Genomic DNA, 22,082 nt, shown 5'->3' with positions numbered 1-22,082 from the left:
TTTCATTAACTGCTTAACAAAAATACATGGTGTGTTCCTATTCTGTATCAGTAAGTCTATCAGATGTTGGGTACATAACATTCATTCAAGCAGTTGTAAATCTTGACCACATGGATAATAAACAACAGTGAGAAGAGCAAATACTTAGGTTTTCCATGTAAATCCTACCCAACAAAATTCAGATATGAGAACAAAAGGACATTTTTTTTTTGAAATCATATTCAAACTGACTTTGAGGTCCTATCTTCTAATGAGGGCAGGGAATTGAAACTAATGTATTATTCGGATCATGCTCCTTTCTCTAGGGTTTTACAACAATACAACTGTGGTGATAAAAAGACTGGATAATTGCCACATCTTTATCCTATCATGGATTCCTTTGATGTGCTCCTCGTCCATGCTCAGTAATACCTTGAGGTTTTTTGATATGCTGCTGCTAATGTGCATCCTAACATTCACCAGTCTTTTCTAGAACATTTCAAACCAAAACATGAAACTATCTATCTGGAGTTGAAACCACTGCCCCAGGTCTTTGCAAGGTACTGGCATATGGGTATTACTGTCATGGGAGCACCATTCTCCATCAGACCTAGAATAAATCACCACCGATCCTCCTATTCAATCTTTTCTCTCCTCAGAGGCACTCATTTGTCTCTGCTCTCTATTCACAAAGTTCTTAAGGAACTTAAGTTTCCAGAGAACAAAATCTGAGATCCCATTTTCAGTAAGGATCTTTTTATTTTCTTCCTTCCAATTCACACATAACATCATTCACAAGAAAAAGATCTGAGAGAGGTGGCGCAAGTGTCTTGTTGGTCTGGTTCAAAACAGAGAACAAAATCATGGAGACAAAAAGTTACTATTTAACATAACATAGTTATCAAGTATTAAGAATACCTAATATGTAGTTAATATTTAATAATACTTTAAGCAACAACTATGTCATTATGATAGAGAGTAACAGGAAGCTTTGGGAAGAGCTGTGTCTTATAGGGGGTGGTCATAGAAATAATCTCTGAAGAGATGACATTTATGGTAAAAGATGAAGTGGTTTGTTTTATTTATTTATTTATTTATTTATTTTACGCTTTGTGAAAGGCTGAGGAGAGAACAACTCCAAGGCTTGGGAAACTCCAAATTCTCTAAGCTGAGAAAGAATGGAAAATGACCAGTGTGATGACAGTATGTTAAACAAAAGGAAAGAATGGTCAAAGGGGCCACTGTGAGGATAAATAAGACTCGGGTCATATACGATCCTGTAGAACATGTAAAAAGAATTTTGATTCTAAGTGCTAGGAGAAGATAACAATAGGCTTAACTGAACAAGTCATATTATTTTATTTTTTAAGGAAGATTACTGTGGCAGCCACAGAGAAATATGATTGGAGTAGAATGAGAGACAAAGCTGGAAAATGTGTTAGGAAGCTCCTACAAGTATCCAGGCCAGAGATGAGTGTGCTAGGGAGAAAATATGAGAGATCGTATCTGCAGCGCGCCTTTCGGTCACACATACTTATCACTTAAGAAATAATGAATATAATGGCGCCCTCTTCTGGCCGGATAGGGCCGGTCAGGGCGGGCCAGCTTTTGTGTGAGGCGGCAGCGACGGTGCTCAGGCCCAAGGGAACCCTACAAACCATGCTGATAAGGGGGCAACTTCAGAGGAGCCAAGATGGGCATGAGGATCAAACTGCAAAGCAACAACCACACCAACAGACTGTTGAAGGAACTCAGTAAGTGTCAGATCTGGTAGATCATGTGCGACGTCACCATTGTGGTTGTGGTCGGCTTCTTCCTGACCCACTAAGCTGTGCTGGCTGGATACTTACAGAACCTTTCTCTGAATTCGGGGCTTGATGCTGCCAGGACCTAGGTGGTGGACTTCATCACCCCTGTCAACTTTGAGAAGAGTCTGGGCTTTGTCCACACATCAGAGCTCTTGACAGACATGATCAACACTGGAGTCATCTGTGAGGTAACTGAGTATCTGGGTATGGAGGGCCTCTTCTGGGCCTGTCATTCCACCTTTCCTGACATAGAGAGCACTGCTGCAGCCAAGCCCTGGACCAGCACCAGTGGTACCCAGAGTTGTAGCTCAGCAGAACCCATCTGTCCCCTTGAAGAACTCTGGATGGTGGGGAGCACTCTGCTCCTAATAGGAACTATGTGCTACCTAGTGATGGTGGAGGAAGTTATAAAGAAGACAGAAATAAAGGGGTGCCTGGGTGGCTCAGTCGATTAAGCGGCTGACTTCGGCTCAGGTCGTGATCTCGCGGTTGGTGAGTTCAAGCCCTGCGTCAGGCTCTGTGCTGATGGCTCAGAGCCTGGAGCCTGTTTCCGATTCTGTGTCTCCCTCTCTCTCTGCCCCTCCCCTGTTCATGCTCTGTCTCTCTCTGTCTCAAAAATAAATAAACGTTAAAAAAAATAAAATAAATAAAAAATAAAAAAGAAGACAGAAATATTGCCAATGACCCTAACTATATCCTGTGTCTGCTCCAGCAGCCACTGCTACCAAACACAGATGACCATGAGGCTTTTTCTCCTCTCATGTATGCTCCTAGTGTGACACAGCCAGTCAGAGGTACCCTCAGCATGGCCACCCAAATCAGCACTAAGTTCTGAGCAATGGAGACTTCAGTAAAAATAGTTTAGTCACTCCTGACAATGCAAATAGTCACCATTGGAACCAACTCCTGTGTGAGCAATAACAACCACTCCAAAGAGCCAAGCTTTGGGAAGATGGATGAGGTCCAGCCGGAGGATCCAGGGGATGATGATTTGCAGTTTGAAGATCCCACTGGAGAGACAGGCATAGCTTAGGAGATGATTGAGTTGAGTGATGATAGTGACAACGAGCTGACTTTTGGAGAGAATGATTATGAGAGAATAAGGCCATGCCCTGCCAAGTGTGCAAGAAAGTTCTAGAGCACAACATTCAGTTGATGTGATAGCATGCTCAGGACCACATGGACCGACTGACAGGCAAGTGCAAGTCCTGTGAAACCAACTGCTAGGACCAAAACTCCCAAGTGACCTATGTTCTGTCCCACATTGGTATTTTCTTCTTCTCTTGCAACATGTATGAAACTAAGTTCATTACCAAGTGGCAGCTGATCCTTCACTGATGGCATGAAACATTTGAGGACAACATTGCTGTCTACCCCAATGATCCCCTGACTGGGAATCTGGGTTTGCCTTTAGGGGTAGCCTCTAAGAGTTGAAATGTGCTGCCTGTGGGAAGGGAAGGCACTGGCCAAAGATTTCCCCGGATGTGGTCCGGGGCCACATCCTCAACCCTCTAAATTTGAAAAGACCAGGCCTGCAGTACCTGTGACCAGCACTACCTTAACCTGTGCAGCCTCATATGGCACACGCTCTTCCATCTCGGCATTTTAGTTCTCTCCTGCTCTGTCTGTGTGAAAAGCTTTGTGGATTGGCATCTCCTAAAGAAGCACATAGCTGTGCACCAAAGCCTGGAAGACACCCTTTTCCACTGCCACTTGTGCAACCAGGGATTCAAGTGGGAGGCTGCGTATGGCTACCGTGTCAGCAGCACAAATACAACACTGGCCTTGATGAATGGCCTGGTTTGGGGCTATGGCACCCAGCAGTCCAGAAGTGGAAGCTGCCAGTGGAGGAGTTCCTGAGTGAGGAGCTGGCTTTGCGGGGCTAGCCTGAGAACAGCAAGTACAGCTGCCACCTTTTCTGGCAAAAGGTTTGCACACACAAGTGAGTTCAACGACCTCCGGTGGATCCACACAGACAAGAGGTTGTACCGGTATACAGAGTGCCACAAGTCCTTCCAAGGCCATGCAACCATCAAGGACCACCTGGAGACACACACAGGGGCCCCCATGTACTGCTGCTTGTGTGGCCCTGAAAGCTTCACCCTTAATTAACCTCATGAGCAAGCATGTTGGCAGGAACAAAGGCAGCCTCTTGCTTGACTTCACCGTTGAGCAGATCTTCTTGTACCTTATCCATTGCCAAGAGGCAGAAAAGAACCTGGACAGCTGACTGGATCCCAGCACAGCCAAGGGAGCTCTGATTTTCTAATGGCTGGTGTTCCCTCTTCAACTGAAGTTTTAATTTTGTCTTCTTAGGAATTCTGTTCTGTCTTATGTGTAAGGAAGAAAAAAGAAGAAATAGCGCCATGGTCTGTTACTGTTTTTAGAAGCAGAGGCCCTATCATGTTTACCTCCTTACCTGTTCTTGCCCATCAAGGGCTGTGTTTTTTTGTTCTTTCGAGGCTGGTTTGGGGATCTTGTCAGGCAGTTGGCTTTAACTAGATCACCTCCCCCAACCTCTCAAGTTTAAGTTAACTGATAGGTTTTATGCTGCTATGAATCCAACCAACAGCCTCCCTGAATAAAGGAGGTAGAGAGAGTTTTTCACTGTGGGTATTGTTGCCAGATTTCCAACTGGGACACCAGCTATGAGTTAGAATTTTAGTGGGGCGCCTGGGTGGCGCAGTCGGTTAAGCGTCCGACTTCAGCCAGGTCACGATCTCGCGGTCTGTGAGTTCGAGCCCCGCGTCAGGCTCTGGGCTGATGGCTCAGAGCCTGGAGCCTGTTTCTGATTCTGTGTCTCCCTCTCTCTCTGCCCCTCCCCCGTTCATGCTCTGTCTCTCTCTGTCCCAAAAATAAATACACGTTGAAAAAAAAATAAAAAAAAAAAAAAGAATTTTAGGAATGCAGTCATTCAGAAAAGACTAGTCAGCAGGGCAGCTCACCTCAGACTGCAGGCCCAGCGCTCACCTGGGAAAAGGCAGATGGGCTGGAGGTACTGCTTGTTCCAAAGCTCTAATCTGCTGATTGGACAGTTAAATCTTTTGACAGCTAGATCCAAACTCAGAACAAACTTACTGTTTAGGTAAAAAGCTTTGGGATGAATCCTTGCCAGCCAGAAGAGGCACCCTACAGCACCTCGATGGACAGGAAGGGAGGTTCTTCTTGTCTCCTTAGTTCCAAAGAAACTTGATTTTATGGAGTGATGGCTCAGCAGGTCAGGCCTTCCTTGTGTGGTAAAAAGGACAGGGAACCACTTTGATATAGTCAGTCACCTGGCATCTAGCTATCTCCATTGACCTTGAGTGTCCTGCCGGAGAGGTGGGGATGTCTCTGACAGCAGCAGCCTTGCCCTCATTTACATCTAGTCTCCCACCTGGGAGTGTGTTTGGTCCATAGTATAGATGAGAAGACCCTATGAGGTGGGAGAGTGGTGGACTGTGACCCCTTCAGAATTAGAGAGACCCAAGTAACTGGTAGCATGTAGAGGGATGTGTGTTTTGTCTGTCCCAGTCAGATAACCTGTAACTTATTTTGTGCTAATTGGGCATGAGTTTTGGCAGTTCACCTTTGACCTGCTGGAATTTATCCTGATCTGTCATTCGACCCCCACCAGGAGGCACTATTGGACAGCAGCTGGTTCAGGCCCTCCCTGGGTGGCAGGGGAATGCTTGAACCCAGTCCTTGGGGCTGGTTGGCTACATTCTTATTTGATTTTTGAGGGGGTCTCCCCCAAAGAAGATTTGAGGGAGAGGGCCCTCAGATCTCACATATTCACAGGATGGCACCTCAGTAACACACTACCTCACCCCGTTTAGCTGAGCTCTGGGAGTCCCCTGGCCTTGGGCTTAACACTGCCCTTAGTGGGACTCAGCAGGATCTCGGGGCTGTTTCACAAGGGGCTGTTTAATGAATTCACAAAGCCTTTTCGTACATTAATATTTATTTTGGCTTTTGTATACGTATCACCCAACATCTCTTTTGGATAAGTGACTTCAGGAAAATGTGTTTCTCCCAGCAAGGAGCCATATTCCAGGGGACAGTTCTGACCAGAGATTTGGAAAGCAGGGACTAGAATTAGTGTCAAGTGTTTAAATAAGAAAATTCTTTACTTTGTCTCCAGTCTCTTGCAGGATAAATGCAGAGAACCCTTTGGGTAATGGATGTAAGTTCTAGAAAGTTTTTTATAAGTTTGAATTCCTGGCCTTTCATCCCCCTTCCTTCCTGTGATTGATCCTTCCCAAACTTGGAAAGCTACCCCAAGACATATGGGCAAAGCAAAGCTCTGCCCCCATTGAACCTGGTGCCTGTCCCGCAGCCCTAAATTAATAAAGCCTCCGAGTTGAGGTGCTTGGCTTTCTGGTGGGGTGAATGTTACATGGGAGGATTTGTGTAAGCGGCCACATTCCACCTTCTACATCCGCCTTGTTAAATGTTCCCTTGGGACATTCTTGTCAGGAAAGCAATGCTGAGACTTTTCATCTCTGACTGGCTTCCCCCTCTCTTCCCAACACTGACCATTAGAGATTCAAGAAGGAAAATGTGTAGACTACTGTCACAGATCTGCTAAATTTTCAAGCCCGAGGGGTCGCTCCCAGGCAGTTGGTGAGGACCGATTTTTGAATAGTCATATTTGAGAGAGGAGGTGCCCACAGGAACATAGCCAGGCAGCTGAGAATGGATCACTGTGCTGGAGAAACCCTTTTCCTTAACAGAGGGCATCGTGGACGCTGTGCTGTCTCTATACATAACCTGAAACTGTGAATTTTCCGGTTTTGCCAGTAAAGCAAAAATGCAGATCTTTGAAAATTTGCCCCTATGACACTAAACAAAAACCTGAGGTCCGGTGGTTGAACAGGTGGTCTGGTTGACTGCAGTCAGATATGTGGCTGGGTCAGCAGCTCATGAGGCTCAGTGGCCAAACCCTGTTCCTCTGCAGGTCCCCATAGTCACACCTGACGCCTCCCTGTTTGGAGTCATGTTTTCTGTCTCTGCATCCAGCTCACCTTTCTCTGAGCTGTTTTACTTGAAACATTACATGGTGGCAAAGGGCACTTTGGAGTAACTGGTAGCAGGTATTCATTTTCGTTTTGTTTTTTTCAAACTTCTGTTTACTTAATTTTATTTCCCCCTCTGCCCTGCGGCCCAGTTGAGCACTGTCTCCTGCTGTATTGTTCCAAGGTTCTGATTGATCTTTGAATGTCTGTTTTTCTCCCTTGGCCCCCATTTTCTTGGTCAGTATTCAAGACCAGCTGCATAATTTGCAGAGCCCTATGTTTAAAAAATTAAGAATTTCAAAAGGGCAACTGTAGAGAGCGAGGCTGTTCCCAATACGTTCCTTCAGGGAGAAGGGTAATGCTTAAATGGCATGCTGGAATAAACAGCAGAAGCTGCTTATGGCCAGAGGAGGGGGTCTGTGTCCTGCCTGTCCTGTGACTGATTGACAGCTTACTGATGCCACCACACCACCGGGAAGTTCTGCTGTACCCTAGTATTTGGTCCTAAATTTCAAGACTCCGTGGAGTCTCTATAGTTTACAACAAGTTGGAAAGAGAGAAGGTGGGGGTTGGGCCCAGGTGATCCCTAAGAACTGAATGGATAAAAGTTCTTTTTGACTTTCTTCTCTTCTGAGGGATCTGTGCCCTTTTATCTCCAAAACAAGGCTTTGGGCTTAAATACCTTCTCCCCAGTCAGGTTTTGCTAGGGATCAGTTTTCTTCCTCTTCTGGCCTCCTGCTATGCCCTATTCCTCATACTACTCAACTTTCGAAGTACATTTAAACGCCTATATAGATGAACGCTGATGTTGTTGGCACAGAAGGCTGTACTGAGGAGGCTGTGTCCCTCCAGGAGTCCCCATACATCCTTATCCAGAAATATCCCATTGATGAAGGCAGGAAGCGAATGGCACAGAGCATTTATTTCATTGTGATAACTCATCATACACTGAATGTCAGAATGAAAATATTTAATAATTGTTTACAATCTATTGCTGTAGTTGTTTGTATGTTTGTAAACTTTTTCCCCAAATAACAGATGTCTAAAACCATTGAAAAACTAATCAATGTAATTTCTATACACACAGTGGTGATTATTGCTGGATTATTTTTTTAAATTTAATTAATTAATTTATTTATTTATTTATTGAAATTTATTGTCAAATTGGTTTCCATACAACACCCAGTGCTCATCCCAAAAGGTGCCTTCTTCAATACCCATCACCCACCCTCCCCTCCCTACCACCCCCCATCAACCCTCAGTTTGTTCTCAGTTTTTAAGAGTCTCTTATGCTTTGGCTCTCTCCCATTCTAACCTCTTTTTTTTTTTCTCCTTCCCCTCCCCCATGGCTTTCTGTTAAGTTTCTCAGGATCCACATAAGAGTGAAACCATATGGTATCTGTCTTTCTCTGTATGGCTTATTTCACTTAGCATCACACTCTCCAGTTCCATCCACGTTGCTACAAAGGGCCATATTTCATTCTTTCTCATTGCCACGTAGTACTCCATTGTGTATATAAACCACAATTTCTTTATCCATTCATCAGTTGATGGACATTTAGGCTCTTTCCACAATTTGGCTATTGTTGAGAGTGCTGCTATAAACATTGGGGTACAAGTGCCCCTCTGCATCAGTACTCCTGTATCCCTTGGGTAAATTCCTAGCAGTGCTACTGCTGGGTCATAGGGTAGGTCTATTTTTAATTTTCTGAGGAACCTCCACACTGTTGTCCAGAGCAGCTGTACCAGTTTGCATTCCCACCAACAGTGCAAGAGGGTTCCCGTTTCTCCACATCCTCTCCAGTATCTATAGTCTCCTGATTTTTCATTTTGGCCATTCTGACTGACTGGTGTGAGGTGATATCTGAGTATGGTTTTGCTGGAGAATTTTTTATTATCAGAATTAGAAGCTAATGAATCTTATGTAGAAAAGAAAGAATTATTAATAGGGTCGGTAAGTTATCTAAACATTCCTTGATTGTGTCTCTGGATTTTATACTGTTTGTCAACTTTTTACAATTTGTAAACTGTTTTTTTTTAATTTATATATTCACCATTGCATTTAATTTAATTTAATTTAATACAGTAAAAATATATTAAAGAAATTTTCCATAACTGTAAAATCGTCATGTCTTTAAAACACATATCAGCAAACCTTTATGTCATTTGTGATTTTGAAGTCTGCACTATATAGAAAGCAACAAAAGTAAAGAATATTTATTTCAATGGAAATTCTGTTGTTTTTAAGAAGATGACTTAAAGTAACCACACTTTCAACTAATATCTTGAAATATCCCAGGAATGTTTTTGAAAACATGAGAGAATATATTTAAGGATTATAATATTTGTTCCAAAAGCATTACCATAAAGCAAATATAGGCATATTTCTCTGTTCATATTTTGTGTAAATGTATGACAAAATTTGGCATGTAAGTAGCATGTAGGGGATTCCTTATACTAAAAATCAAAGAATAAAAACCTGTGGAATAAATAATTAATGTTTTATGAGGAGTATATGAACATTTGTACTGTAACACATGAGTTATTTCCCAGATTAGAACATTAGCATCAAGGCAAAAATGGAGGTTCTCATGGCCTGTGAAACATCACTTGTCTCATTTAGAGACAACTTTGGTTTTCAAATTTGGGTAAAATGTTTGCACCCGTAGACTGATATAACTTGTGTATGAATAGTATATAAAGCAGACCAACCGCTACAAAAGTATAAAAACTGATATGTTCAAAACACTATAAATAAAACAAGACTGAATCCTAAAAATTATTCAGGTAACCTTCAGTAAGGCAAGAAAAGAGAAACAGAAACAAGAAACCCAAGGAAAAAAAAATTAAATAATAAAATAGCAGACCTAAGTGTCACCAATAAATAATTAATTACCTTAAATGTACCTGATCTATGTATGCCAATCGAAAGACAGAGATTGACAGCATGGGTAAGAAAAAAATACCACCACAATTATATACAGCTTTCACCACCCCAGTTAATTCCTAAGTATTTTATTCTTTTTAACACTATTGTAAATAAAAATGTGTTCTTCATTTTCTTCTTACATTGTTCATGATGAGAGTATAAAAAAATTAAAGCGATTTTTGTGTGTTCCCTCTGTATCCTCCTACTTTGCTGAATTTGTTTATTCATTCTAACAATTATTTTGTGGAAGTTAGAGTTTTCTACATATAAGATCACATCACTTGTGAACAGAGGTAATGTTGCTTCTTCCTCTCCCATTAAGTTAAGTATGTACCACATGTAAAATGGGCTGGACTTTCCTTCAAATAATTTGAGGTTTTATTTTGGTGACATTGGTGAAATCACAAGGATTTTTTAAAAATTGATTATAGTGTTGCCTTTGTTTTTAATCTGAGTTAATTCTGTAGGCAATTTCAGATTAAGTGCAAGAGCAGAGGTATGTAGAATATTTTCTAATTACACTAATAACATTATTCCAGGCAAGAAATTATAAGCAATCAAGCCAAGACAACAGCATGAGAATGAAGAAAAGTTATTTCTTTGGAAAATTAAAGATACATTTACATTAAAATGTTTAATATTTTATCTACAAGTGATAATTTTTATGATGCACCTATTGAGAAATGAGTAAGTCAATCAGTACATAAATAAATGCTGTGGAGAACAAAATGGAAAAAAAAATATTGGGATAAAGTCTTCAAAAATAAAATGTCCCATGATTTCTATTACATTTGAAAAATTGTTAATAATAATATTATGAAGCCAGAGTGACACTACAAACCTTTCTTGGAGGAGATATAAAAACAACAGACACTATTGTTCTCTGCCTTATTGCTCAGCGTATTAAGTTACAGGATGGGAGTTCTATGTGCTGTCAGTCTGTAGGTAGGTTACCTGTCACAAGACAAGCCAGTGTTTGTGCTCTGAAATTTCCTTTACTCACACAGCAGTGTCTAGACATCATATATTGTATGTATGTTTTGAAATCCTGAATTCACTTACCCTATCTCACATCGTTGAATAAAAATAAAGAAGGAGCCAGACCATGGAAAATTCTAGTACTTTTTCCTTGCTCATGCTTCAAAAGATTTTTTTAAAAATTATAAAATGAATACAGGCGAGCCTATAGTACACCGCAGATAGAAAAAGTTCTGGATGACCATCAGTGAAAAGCAATATCAACCTATTGAAAATGAATGGGACTTAATTCCATGGAGACAAGCCTGACAAATGAAGTGAATGGGACTCAAGGAGAAATAAATACCAGGGAAGATTGACCTGTCTCACTGAGTCATGTTCAGACTGTTCAACAGCCTTGTATAAAAGTGAGTAGATCTTTCTTCATTCTTAATATTCAGACCTTGACCAGCTTCAAAAACCCATGTGTATACTGGTGCGATTACAAACATGGTGAAAATGCAAGAGCATCCTATTAACCACCTGATTTCAAACCACCATATTTAAGTTTGCCAAAGAAGTAGAAAGAAATTTTAATGAAGAGAGGCATTAAAATTAATCCTTGCCCTGGAATTCATGAAAAACTGGCAAATATTTGGAGTTACTGACACAAACAAGTAAGAAACATATTGTAAACACTTGAGGCCACATCTGCAACATGAAATTCATAAGACGCTGTTAAGAAAAATGTCTCATTCCTGATATCAATTCAATTTTTTTAATCGCTTCTTGAATGCTTAAACTTTAAAGCCTTAGTTTTCATGTTACTGCTTGGAAGCAGGTTAGTTCTATTGTCAAATATGCATACTTTGAAAACTTCTAGATCAAGTGTAAAACCTAGAGACAAAATGATTTAATCTGTGCTAATTAATAATAATTTTCTTTCTCATTTTGTCAGTAGACTGGCTAACTTAATACCCTACATATACCACCACTGGTCTTCCATCTTACGATCCTTTCAAACCCTTTCATAAATTTTAAAAGCCACAATACTATTTAATTTCAAACTATCAGCTAGCTAAAATGCAAGTTTTCTTTCTGTGTTAGTTTCTTAGGCTGGTGTAAGGAGTTATCAAAAATTTGCTGCTTAAAATAATAGAAATTTATTTTCTCACAATCTGGAGGCCAAAAGTCCAAAACCAAAGTTTGGACAGTGCTATTTTCCTCCTGAGACTTTGGAAGGGGAGTATTTCCTGTCTCTCTCAGCTTCCTGTATGAGCGTTCCTTATTTTGTGTCTACATTTATGCCATCTCTGCCACTATCTTCACGTTGCCTTCTCTTTTGTATCAGTCTCATCTCCCTGTTTCACTTAATGACACTTCTCTAGAAATTGGATCTAGGGCCCACCTGATAATCCAGGATAAGGTTCCTTCTCTTAAAATCCTTAATTTAGGGGCATCTGGGTGACCCAGGCAGTTAAGCGACCGACTCTTGATCTCAAGGTCATGAATTCAAGGCCCTGGTTGGGCTCTGCATTGGGCTTGAAGCCTATTAAAAAAAAGAAAAAAAGACCTTAATTTAATCACACATTTTACCATATCAAGTAATGTTCACAGATCCTAAGGGGCACGAAATTAGTCTTCGGGGGGATACAATTTAACCTATTACATACTGTCATTTCAATAACAAATAAGGCTCAATCAGTTTATGTTCCCTCAAAACATTGTTTTTAACTATAATTTGTGATTAAAAATAAATTTTTCAAAAAGGAAGATAGTACTATTTAACTGACAGAACAAAGATATCATTCAATTTGAACGTAGTGTTTTTAAACTTTTTCTTTTAACAGTTGTTGAAGAAATCATTGTCTATGACCGACCTCATCACCTAGCTGTATTTGTTTCAAAACATTTGTATTGTCAATTTATGTTTTAAACAAAATAGCCCAATAATGAGGCAAAAAAACAAAGTGTAGGCATAATCTTTTAAAATAACCAGGTATATATGGTGATAAGCTAATCCTAACTTTTAACTTTTAAGGAATTTTCATTAAAAAAAATCAATTATAAAACTATTGAGGATGTTATTCAGAAGTCTTTCATAGCTATTTTATTGACTTTAAATAAAGTTCCAGGTTTGAATGTTTTACAGTAATTTGCTTGATATGATTATAATTTCTTAGTTTTCATTGATTTATACATTATCTCATTATAAACAAATTTTTCACAAATACTACGTTTAAAATATATCTCTTTTATTAAATGTAGCACCTCAATTTGCTTGCTTTACAAATATAAAACTTATTTTTTATTAAATTATAGCTAGATACTTTTTTCTAAGCATTATTAAATATATAGGCCTACTTTTCCTTCATTACGCTTAATAATTTAAGCAAGTAGTTACCACTCATTTACTCTCATTAGATTTTATCTTTTAAAATTAAGTAACAAATGAGTAGACAAAACAATGTTCTTCATCTCATTTGTTTATTTCTTATGTGATGAATTAATCTGTATTAAGAGCATAGTTGTGGTTTACAAGTTTATTAGTAAATAGTTCTCACAAATGCTGTAAAAGTCTATGGTAACTGCATAGAACCATTAAAATTTTCACACCTACATTTGAGTTTGAAACAGTAGTTACTTAGAAAAAAATAAAACCATTTCTTTGAAGAAAATGAGAAAATCCTTAAAGAGGAAATAAACTGTTCTAAGAAGTTTGAATAGAAGTTATATTTAAATTATATATATGTATGTAAATCTATACACATGTAAATACATATATATACGTATATTTAGACAACATTAGTTTCTTTTTCTACTTCTATGAATTCTACAGATATTCATGTTTAGAAGGGAGGAAGGATATGTCAAAAAATAAGAATGCATCTTATTTTGGATTGATCCATTAGAAACATTGTATTGTAAACAGCTCATAACCTTGACACAGAGGCCACCACTGTCTATCACCATTAATAATTGCAACCTGAATAGGACAGAATGAAAACTGCTGAAAATCCCAAAACAGGAAAAACTTAAAACCAGATTAGTAAAATAGTACTTAATGAGTTTACTGTGCATGTAAGAAATAGTGTGCATGCTGGGAGCTTTCTCTCCCAATACTTTATGAAGCTCAGAGGTATGATGTTACAGGATCGCTCATAAAGTAAATGCAGGAGTTGTTTAACCTTTACAATGATTGGTTATTACAGTGGGGATTTCCAGACAGCAGATAATTGCTTAGAAGTGATTGCTTCATACCATTTTAGGAAGATGACTTAAATATCTTTTATGATTATCAGAGGCATTTATAAGAAATAACCTAAGTTTTGCTTTTGTTCATGAAATAAACTAGATTTAGTTTTGCTTACATGGTTTTCAAGAGGGATTTTCAGGCTTGGTCCATGTTTTCATTTTTTTTAATTTTAATTTTGATTTTTAAAAATGTAATTATGTGACAAAGTTTATTAATTTGTTGGAATGCAATTTTCATGCAGTTTGTATTAGCTATGGTCTCTGCAGAATTCTGTCTTCTTAGCCTCCTATTTTAACATGAGGGATATAATGAACAATGAAAAATAAATGATAATTGATCTTGTTTCAGTGTGCTAAATTCTATTCATTTAATGATTTATTAGGGAAAAAATATCAAAACTATGAAAAGAGAGCATGGAAATTATAGTTTTATAAAAGTTGTATTTTTTAAATTATTCATAATACCTTGAAGTGGTACCAATGAGTGTATATGAGCATATACTCCATATTGTGTTTGGTTTAAGAAATCTAGATAATCATGCAACACTTTCTTTAACTACAATAAAATGACCTTGATTACTGTTGATTTCAGATTTAAAAAAAAATAAATGGTATCTTTCAAATGTACACCATAGTGATTCAACTTAAAAATACCATACTTTTAAAATCTTAAGTTGATAGTCATATGTAAACTAATTAGAATTTAAATTAAAACTCTAAAAAAACAAAAAAAGTATAAATTGTATTTTTATTTTGGTGTAAATAAAAGATACACTTTTGTGGTTTTTGCCATTATTTTTCAAACACACTTAAAGTCATCCCTTCACACGTTCAATTAATTTTCCACAGTGGCTCACAGAACTCAGGGAAACACTTACATATACCAGTTTATTAAAGGGTAGGAGAAAGGATACTGATGAACAGCCAGATGAAGAAAGAGATGAGGCAAGATCTGGAAGGATCCTAAATGGAACCTCTGGATCCCTTATGTTAGTATATTTCTATATAAGTGAAGCCACATGGAAATGTAAAAGGAGTGTTTGCAATATCAAAATACCACATTTTTTGTTTTTATTTAAATTCCATTTTGTTAATACAGTATAATATTAGTTTCAGGAGTGGAATTTAGTGCTCATCACAAGTGCCCTCCTTAATACCTATCACACATTTAATCCTTCCCCCACCCACCTTCCCTCCAGCAACTCTCAGTTTGTTCTCTATAGTTGAGTCTGTTTTATGGTTTGCCTCTCTCTTTACCCCTCTATGTTCATCTGTTTTTTTTCTTAAGTTGCACATATGAATGAAATCTTGTTTGTTTTTTTCTGACTGACTTACTTTGATTAGCATGATAAGCAAAGCTCCCTCCACTTTGTTTCAAATGGCAAGATTTCATTCTTTTTGATGACTAATATTTCATTGTATGTATATACCAGCTCTTCTTTATCCATTCATCAGTCCATGGACATTTGGGATCTTTCCATAATTTGGCTATTGTTGATAGTGCTGCTATAAGCATCAGGGTGGATGTGTTTCTTCAAATCAGTATTTTTGTATCCCTTGAGTAAATACCTATTAGTGCCATTGGTGGGTCATTGGGTAGTTGTTTTTAACTTTTTGAGGAATCTTCATACTGTTTTCCACAGTAGCTGCACCAATTTGCATTCCCACCAACAGTGGAAGGTTTCTCTTTCTCTGAATCCTCACCAACATCTGTTGTTTCCTGTGTTGTTAATTTTAGATGTTCTCACAGGCATGAGGTGGAATCTCATTGTACTTTTGTATTTCCCCGATGATGAGTGACGTTGAGCATCTTTTCATGTGTCTATTAGTCATCTGGATGTCTTTGGAAAAATGTCTATTTATGTCTTTTGCCCATTTCTTAAACTGGATTCTTTGTTTTGAGGATGTTGAGTTTGGTAAGTTCTTGGCAGATTTTGGATATTAACCCTTTATCAGACATGTCATTTGCAAATATCTTCTCCCATTCTGTCGGTTGCCTTTAAATTTCATTGTTTCCTTCACTGTGCAGAAGCTTGTTATCTTGATGAAGTCCAAATAGTTCATTTTTCCTTTTGTTTCTCTTGTCTCCAGAGACATATCTAGTAAGAAGTTGCTATAACCAATGTCAAAGAGGTTGCTGCCTATGTTCTTCTCTTGGATTTTTATGGTTTCCTTTCTCACATTTAGGTTTTTCAACTATTTTGAATTTACTTTTGTGTATGATGTAAGAATGTGTTCCAGTTTCATCTTCTGCATGTTGCTTCCCAGTTTTCCCAACACTAATAAACTTCCTTTTTTCCAATGGATATTCTTTTCTGCTTTGTCGAAGCTTAGTTGACCATATAGCTGTGGGTCCATTTCTGTATCTTCCATTCTGTTCCATTGATCTATGTGTCAGTTTTTGTGCCAGTACCATACTGTCTTGATCACTACAACTTTGTGAAATAACTCAAAGCCTGGAATTGTGATGCCTCCAGCTTTGCTTCTGTTTTTCAGATAGCTTTGGCTTTTTGGGGTCTTTCGTGGTTCCATGCAAATTTTAAGATTGTTTTCTGTAGCTCTGTGAAAAATGCTGGTGGTATTTGGTAGGGATTGCATTAAATGTTAGACTTTGGGTCATACAGACATTTTAACAATATTTGTTCTTCAAAATGCCACATTTTAAACCATATAAAGATTGATAAACAATCTTGATATGATAAACTTAAACATCAAATATTTACACACTATTAAATTGATTGGCAGAAACAACGTATAAATGCTCAATTCTCAGTGAATTTGGATGATTGGGTGGATGGATGAATGAGTGGTTGTTGGAGAAGGTATCAAAAGGCACTTACCTAATGTTTGAGCAGGACCTTGTGGAAATATAGAATAAAGTGATATTTTTTCTTCCTATATGCTGTCTCCTAGTTTTGACAAAACTCTTATTCCCCTAGTTTCCAAACACAGAACTTTGTATATAATTCTTATTTTTTCCTCTATCTCTGTCCAATCCATTTCAATTTCTTGCTTAAATCAGTATAACATATCAATAAGATACAGAAGAAGACATATATGAGGGAAATAAGTATTTTCTAACATTAATTTATTTACCATGAGTGCATTTTATGTAATAATAAGTAGGTAAAGTTCTTAAGGTAATATTGTTATTATTATTATATTATTATTATTTTAATTATAGTATTGGATAGTGGAATTTGGTGTAAGTAAAACCTTCTAGAAATTTAGTCCTTAGGAAAATTCACTCTAGTTTACAGTATATACAGTAACCATAATGAGAACTGTGCTTAATCTCTAAAACCTAAAACATCTGGGTTAAAAAATACATATTTTTAGTTGTCTAGTAATTGTAAACTTACATACAATTTATTATTATTGCAATTGGAATTCCTAGTTAGATGATGATGATGATGATGATTGCTGTTACATAGAAATTAACTATGAAATTGCTATTTTTGCTATATACCATGCCACTTTTCCATAGTGTCTTAATACGGATCATCTTAAATATGTCAGAAAATATATACTTTATTCTCATTTCTGTCAATAACTATATGAAATTAACCAAGTCATTTAACCTTTTGGATAACCTCTTTTTATAAAATCTGGTGATTATGCTAGGTACAGTTATTCACTATAGATGTGTTGGGCTTTAACATTGCTTACTACAAACAGATATCAGATCAATGCTTTCATACATCATGCTAATGAATCCCTAAAATGAAATTTTCAGTAAATTACTCATTGGCATCCTTATTATCGCATCTAAATTGCTCTCATTCCTGCCCCCTCTATATTCTTCTAGCTCTTTCACTTGTATATTCACATTTTAGCTGAAATGATCTTTTGCACCTAGAGTTTTCACAATGGTACTGTAAAACCATTAGCTATTTTAAAATTCCACTTCAATCTTTATACTTCTTTCTTTGCCCATTTTTCAAAGCTAAAATTCCATATTCAAAACAATAAGAGCAGCATGTTTGTGAAAGACAAATATAAGATTCTCTATTTCTTCTTCTATTTTGCACATCAATGGAAATCTGAAAAGAGCCGCAGAGAAAAGGAATGCTAAGAAACACACTACCTTGCCTTGAATTGCAATGTATGCTTCAGGGGGAGAGACCGCATAACTCTTACCATCAGTGCTCATTCATTCAGAGTGATTTAATAACAGAAATGTTTACAAAGTTGAAGATATGGCAAAAGAATGGAGGTGAAAATATGTTAAGCATTGTGTGTGAGTGTGTGTGCTTGTGTGTGTTTGCTAGAGATTTGTGCATTTCAAACTTTTGTTCTGTTTTACCATTTTCTCCTAGAGCACTGAGATAAGTAATGGTACTGCTTTAAATTGTGCGGAAAACATTAGCAATTGCACATCTACCCACATTTCCCCCTGGTCAGCAGGAATACATGATCATACAATCCTGTCAGCCTCTTCACTGTTACTTTTTTTTTTATAATGTAATAAAAGAGTATGTTACATGTGGGATTTAGGATACATAGATAGTAGAAAAAAAGATGAGTTTCTGGTATTTTTAAAGTGGCTACTTGTATATTTTTTGCTAGATAATACATCCAGTTTGCACTATTACTAGTTTTACAATACTTGAGGTTATGCTTATTTTTATGTCCCAGAAACCCTTTCACTTATAGTTGTAGAGCTATCTTAGAACTGGATGGCCAAGTGTATGCCCCTACATGTCCTATTTTAGAAAATATCGAGTTGTTCATTATTTCAACTTCATTATGGAATATATAATTATAGATTTTTTTCTTGGAGAGAAAAATGGATTCATCAAGTATCAGAAGAGAAAACTATAAAAGAAACATATTAATGATATTAACTTTTTCTTAATCTGGGTCAAAAACTCGGTGCCAATGATTAATTTAGAAAATAATTCCTGAGGGCAGGATCGAAAAGCCAGAGGAGTAGACTAAGGAAAAAGGGAAAAACAATCCACAAAGCATCTCCAAGGTGGCCACTGCTAAGGATGACTGGTCAACAAGCTGGCTGACTCCTTTTGATGAGCTGGAGAGTTCATTTTATGGCTCTGTGCATAAAAGATTTAAGAAAATTGCTTATCTTTTTGGAAGTCTTAGCTTAAAGGCAGTTCTTAAACCTCCCTTTAAATTTGTGAAAGCTGTTTTTTTTTTAAGTTTATTTATTTTGAGAGAGAAGGAGTGCAAGCAGGGGAGGGAGAGAGGGAGAGAGAGAATCCTAAGCAGAGTCTATGCTGTCACTGGAGTTGGACACAGGCTCAAACTCAGGAACCATGGGATCATGACCTGAGCCAAACTCAAGAGTCAGATGCTTAACCAACTGAGCCACCCAGGCACCCCTAAATTTGTAAAGGTTTTTAAACCTCAAAATAAAATACATTCATACTCTTTTCATCAAGAAGTAGAATATTAAAGTTTTGCTATTTGCTTTAAGGCAAACCTCAGGGAATGAAATAGGGCAACAATGGCAGGAAATGAAAATATTTCCCACAATGCTCTCTTCTAACCATTCTCCCAAGACAGAAAAGATACTTGACTTTGTGTCACCATAGTCTGCATTCCTGAAAGTCATATCCCAAATTCTTGGGAATTAAACTCCCCTCAGAGACATAAAAAAAGAAAAAAAGGGTAGAATTACAAAGCACCCTTGGAGGAACAAATCAGCAGGTTTGGAGGGGGATGAGGGGGTCATACCAGTGCGTTTCCATTAGGTAATATTTACCTGCCACCGATACAAACCTGCACAGACACCACAAAATGGAAGTCAGGTCTACCAAGATTACAGTGAATGCCAGGAAGGATGTCAATACATTTTAAAATTTTATGTTTCCTGAAAAATGAAGAATTGATTTTCCACAGGCTGCAATAAGAAGTTCACCAGTGAGGGGGTGCCTGGGTGGCTTAGTCAGTTAAGCGTCCCACTTGGGCTCAGGTCATGATCTCAGGGTTTGTGAGTTCAAGCCCTGCGTCAGGCTTTGTACTAACAGCTGAGAGCCTGGAGCCCACTTTGCATTCTGTGTCTCCCTCTCTGTCTGCCCCTCCCCCACTTGTGCTCTGTCTCTCAGAAATAACATTTTTATTTGTTAACATCACGACTCAACCATTTTAGAGTTTATAATTTTTTTAAAGGAAAGAGGAACCATGGTCACTGAGATATGCAAAAAGAAAAAAGAGGGGGGCAAGGGAAATTGGGAAGAAAGCATTTTTGGCTGCAGATCGAACATACAACTACCAGGAAAATATCACAACCTAGGGGTATGTCGGAAATTAAAATTGGGCTCCCTGATTGTATTTGTGGTAATGAAGCAGATATTTCTGTGGGAAAAATTAAGACACAGATTGTTTTCTGACCAAAAGTTTGGTTTACTGATAGTCTATATGTTCTAATATCAAAATTGAATAGTGTATGAAATGACTGAGCTTTAATATAATATTTGTTAGTTGAGGAAGCTAGTTTGCTTTTCTGAAAAATTCACACAATTTATGGACTTCTCTATGCTTTTTTTTTTTGTACAGCAATGCACACCCTTTAGCTGTTTATGGTTGCATTAACTATTAAGACTTGTATAAAGAAAAAAAAGCAAAAAGAGTAAAAGTTAATTAACTTAACAAATGAACACAGAAGAAACAGGATGCATCTACAGGTGGTAAATCATTTCAACTGTGAGGGAAATGGGAAAGCAAAAGTGATAGCCAGCTGTTCAAAGCAGTGCAAATTGTACACAGCAAACCTGAACTTGAAATCCAAGCTAAAGCTTAATGTAATCCTTTCAAGGCAGCAGATGCTTATGGGGGAAAAAAATGAGGGAACAATTTGTTGTAGAAAATTACACTGATATTATGATCTGTGATCCAGACATCAAATTGAAGATCTCTCATAGTTAATAGTCCAATATTAGGAACATAATTTGGTTGCACTGGCACAGAAAATGAAGATTCTGTATTAAAATGTGTAGTATAACCATCTGGAATGAGACCCTGTTAGTACACCATTCACCCTTAGGCAGATGCTTGACAAATTCTGTCGAGAATAACTAGACTAGGTGTAGTAAAAAGTGAAATACTTAATCACAGACCTTTTTCAGAATAAACCAATTTCCAGTGTATTTTGGAGAATATAAAGAGAAAATAAAGATCTTAAATCTACTGACAACAGATAAAGGCTATCAACAAAGCCACAGAAAAAATATAGAATTAATTTTATCATTAATAAACATATAGATGAACCATAGTAAACAACAAATACCCACAATAGCAAAGCCATTAGGAGAATGAACTTGTCCTAAAGCAGGTGGTAGAATTATTTGAACTCACATGAGTTGTTCTGGGGTTTTGCTATAACATGGAGCATGATGTAATTCAGCAAGTTAAACACCATGTTTGGTCTTTTATTTAAAACACTTTTATTCCTCTTTTTCAAATTATTTTTATTCCTTCTTGTTAAGATGTTTCACTTTGATTAATACTTTATATATATTTAAGTATCAATTGAAATGCCAAAAGAAAGCGATCACTAGTATCATCTCCAAAATACTAGCACATATTGTTTTCCCTTAGGTTTTCCTGTAATTTTAATAGTTATAATGTATTTTAATTTGATTTATGGATTTTATAAAAAGTTCTAGGTGAATGTGGGGAACTTCCAGAAAAAATGTTTGTTTTTTCTTTTACCTCATTTGTCTATTTTTTTAAAGGTTCCAGCATATACATTAAACATCAGAGCATAGAGTTAATGTTTCACCGCTCCTCCTAAAATGAAGAAAACTTTCAACATCTATGTGTATTTTAAATCTCAGAATACACTGTTACAATTTTGCTTATTTCACTCCTATTAATATTTCCAATGTGCTTCAAGTTTCTCTTTTTTGCATTTCATGTCGGGTCAGAATTGTACTTTAGCATTTGTTGTATTGCGTGTCCTTTGGTGGAAAAAAAAAGTTTAGTTTACTTTCAATTCATGTCTTTGTTTAGTTATAGACTCATGTCTTCCTATCAGTTATAGAATGCTAGGTTAACTTTTATTTCTGAGCAATTTATGTTTTCATTTTTTTTATTTTATTTTTTTGTTTTCTCAATTCTTTTAATATATTTTATATTTAGATACACTTTATGATACTTAAAAGGCCATATAACTTTTTTTTTTTTTGCATTTTA

The 22,082-nt window shown here is 37.2% G+C and overlaps 1 pseudogene; it reads left to right on the top strand.

The window, feature by feature from the left end:
- The first annotated feature begins 1,672 nt into the window (after nucleotides 1–1,672).
- LOC122483366 lies at nucleotides 1,673–4,017 on the top strand (annotated as a pseudogene).
- Nucleotides 4,018–22,082: the final 18,065 nt, after the last annotated feature.

The sequence above is a fragment of the Prionailurus bengalensis genome, chromosome A1 (assembly GCF_016509475.1).
Source record: "Prionailurus bengalensis isolate Pbe53 chromosome A1, Fcat_Pben_1.1_paternal_pri, whole genome shotgun sequence".
Taxonomy (NCBI): domain Eukaryota; kingdom Metazoa; phylum Chordata; class Mammalia; order Carnivora; family Felidae; genus Prionailurus; species Prionailurus bengalensis.
This window is presented reverse-complemented; position numbering and strand designations above follow the sequence as displayed.